A 3274-nucleotide genomic window follows, 5' to 3' on the forward strand; every position below is an offset into this window, starting at 1 on the left:
TGGAATCCTCTGATCCTGGATGTGTTAGAGCGCCTGGGAGTAGAGCTGCCTCTGGGTGTTGTGGAGCTGGCTTTGGAGGTTGTGCCCAAGGTCTGCTCAGGGCACTGGCCCAGACAGATGAAGGAACCTGTGCCACTGGTCTGGCAGAATTTTTCCATACCTGGGTCCCACCAGTCCCGGTTACTCCTGGTGTTGGGTACAGATGTTGTGTCTTCCTCACCTCTGATCATCTGATGCTGGGCAAGGTGGAGCACCTGCAAGTGGAGTTGCCTCTGGGTGTTATGGAGCTGGCTGTCAGCATTCAATATTTTTAAACTTACCACGATGGATAAAGTCTCCTAATTCCTAACAGTGACTTCCTTCTCCCCAAGTTCTCTAAAAAGAGCCTGGCACAATGACCAGAACATCACCTGAAGTGTAGTATGACAACCACTTTGCATAACTGCCCCAATGCTATAATCAGAGTCTGATTTGTAGACAAACAGATGACACTGGAGAATTATTTATCACTTGTTGCTTAAGATAAGGTGATGTCAATCTCTCCCATGTTCCACCTCTGCAGAAAAAGCCACATTATTTTCTTGGAGTGATAGTCAAAGTCTGCCACTGCACTCAATATCATGAAGACCACAGGAACCTGAGACAACTCTCTAGGTAATGAACTAGTCTTGTCATTCCTATGACCCCTATTGACAGCCTTTTTTTTATTTTTAATATTTTTATTACATATTTTCCTCAATTACATTTCCAATGCTATCCCAAAAGTCCCCCATAGCGCCCCCCACTTCCCTACCCACCCATTCCCATTCTTTTGGCCCTGGCATTCCCCTATATTGGGGCATATAAAGTTTGCAAGTCCAATGGGCCTCTCTTTCTATTGATGGCCGACTAGGTCATCTTTCGATACATGTGCAGCTAGAGACAAGAGCTCCGGGGTTCTGGTTAGTACATCATGTTGTTCCAACAATAGGGTTGCAGATCCCTTTAGCTCCTTGGGTACTTTCTCTAGCTTCTCCATTGGGAGCCCTGTGATACATCCAATAGCTGACTGTGAACATCCACTCCTGTGTTTGCTAGGCCCCGGCATCATCTCACAAGAGACAGCTATATTTGGGTCCTTTCAGCAAAATCTTGCTAGTGTATGCAATGGTGTCAGCGTTTAGAAGCTGATTATGGGATGGATCCCTGGATACGGCAGTCTCTAAATGGTCCATCCTTTCATCACAGCTCCGAACTTTGTCTCTGTAACTCCTTCCCTGGGTGTTTTGTTCCCAATTATAAGAAGGGGCATAGTGTCCACACTTTGGTCTTCATTCTTCTTGAGTTTCATGCGTTTAGCAAATTGTATCTTATATCTTGGGTATCCTAAGTTTTGGGCTAATATCCACTTATCAGTGAATACATATTGTGTGAGTTCTTTTGTGATTGTGTTACTTCACTCAAGATGATGCCCTCCAGGTCCATCCATTTGGCTAGGAATTTCATAAATTCATTCTTTTTAATAGCTGAGTAGTACTCCATTGTGTAAATGTACCATAATTTCTGTATCCATTCCTCTGTTGAGGGACATCTGGGTTCTTTCCAGCTTCTGGCTATTATAAATAGGGCTGCTATGAACATAGTGGAGCATGTGTCCTTCTTACCGGTTGGGACATCTTCTGGATATATGCCCAGGAGAGGTATTGCTGGATCCTCCGGTAGTACTATGTCCAATTTTATGAGGAACCGCCAGACTGATTTCCAGAGTGGTTGTACAAGCTTGCAATCCCACCAACAATGGAGGAGTTTTCCTCTTTCTCCACATTCTCACCAGCATCTGCTGTCACCTGAATTTTTGATCTTAGCCATTCTGACTGGTGTGATGTGGAATCTCAGGGTTGTTTTGATTTGCATTTCCCTGATGATTAAGGATGTTGAACATTTTTTCAGGTGCTTCTCTGCCATTCTGTATTCCTCAGGTGAGAATTCTTTGTTCAGTTCTGAGCCCCATTTTTTAATGGGGTTATTTGACTTTCTGGAGTCCACCTTCTTGAGTTCCTTATATATATTGTATATTAGTCCCTTATCTGATTTAGGATAGGTGAAGATCCTTTCCCAATCTGTTGGTGGTTTTTTTGTCTTATTGATGGTGTCTTTAGCCTTGCAGAAGCTTTGTAGTTTCATGAGGTCCCACTTATCAATTCTCGATCTTACAGCACAAGCCATTACAGTTCTATTCAGTAATTTTTCACCTGTGCCCATATCTTCAAGGCTTTTCCCCACTTTCTCCTCTATAAGTTTCAGTGTCTCTGGTTTTATGTGAAGTTCCTTGATCCACTTAGACTTGACCTTAGTACAAGGAGATAGGAATGGATTGATTCCCATTCTTCTACATGTTAACAACCAGTTGTGCCAGCACCATTTGTTGAAAATGCTGTCTTTCTTCCACTGGATGTTTTTAGCTCCCTTGTCGAAGATCAAGTGACCGTAGGTGTGTAGGTTCATTTCTGGGTCTTCAATTCTATTCCATTGGTCTATTTGTCTGTCACTATACCAGTACCATGCAGTTTTTTATCACAATTGCTCTGTAGTAGAGCTTTAGGTCCGGCATGGTGATTCCACCAGAGGTTCTTTTATCCTTGAGAATAGTTTTTGCTATCCTAGGTTTTTTGTTATTCCAGATGAATTTGCAGATTGCACTTTCTAATTCATTGAAGAATTGATTTGGAATTTTGATGTGGATTGCATTGAATCTGTAGATTGCTTTTGGCAAGATAGCCATTTTTACAATGTTGATCCTGCCAATCCATGAGCATGGGAGATCTTTCCATCTTCTGAGATCTTCTTTAATTTCTTTCTTCAGAGACTTGAAGTTTTTATTATACAGATCTTTCACTTCCTTAGTTAAAGTCACGCCAAGATATTTTATATTATTTGTGACTATTGAGAAGGGTGTTGTTTCCCTAATTTCTTTCTCAGCCTGTTTATTCTTTGTGTAGAGAAAGGCCATTGATTTGTTTGAGTTAATTTTATATCCAGCTACTTCACCGAAGCTGTTTATCAGGCTTAGGAGTTCTCTGGTGGAATTTTTAGGGTCACTTATATATAGTATCATATCATCTGCAAAGAGTGATATTTTGACTTCATCTTTTCCAATTTGTATCCCTTTGATCTCCTTTTGTTGTCGAATTGCTCTGGCTAGGACTTCAAGTACAATGTTGAATAGGTATGGAGAAAGTGGACAGCCTTGTCTAGTCCCTGATTTTAGAGGGATTGCTTCCAGCTTCTCACCATT

The sequence above is a fragment of the Mus caroli genome, unplaced genomic scaffold, assembly GCF_978045245.1.
Source record: "Mus caroli unplaced genomic scaffold, Mus_caroli_1 scaffold_5, whole genome shotgun sequence".
In the NCBI taxonomy this organism is placed as follows: Eukaryota; Metazoa; Chordata; class Mammalia; order Rodentia; family Muridae; genus Mus; species Mus caroli.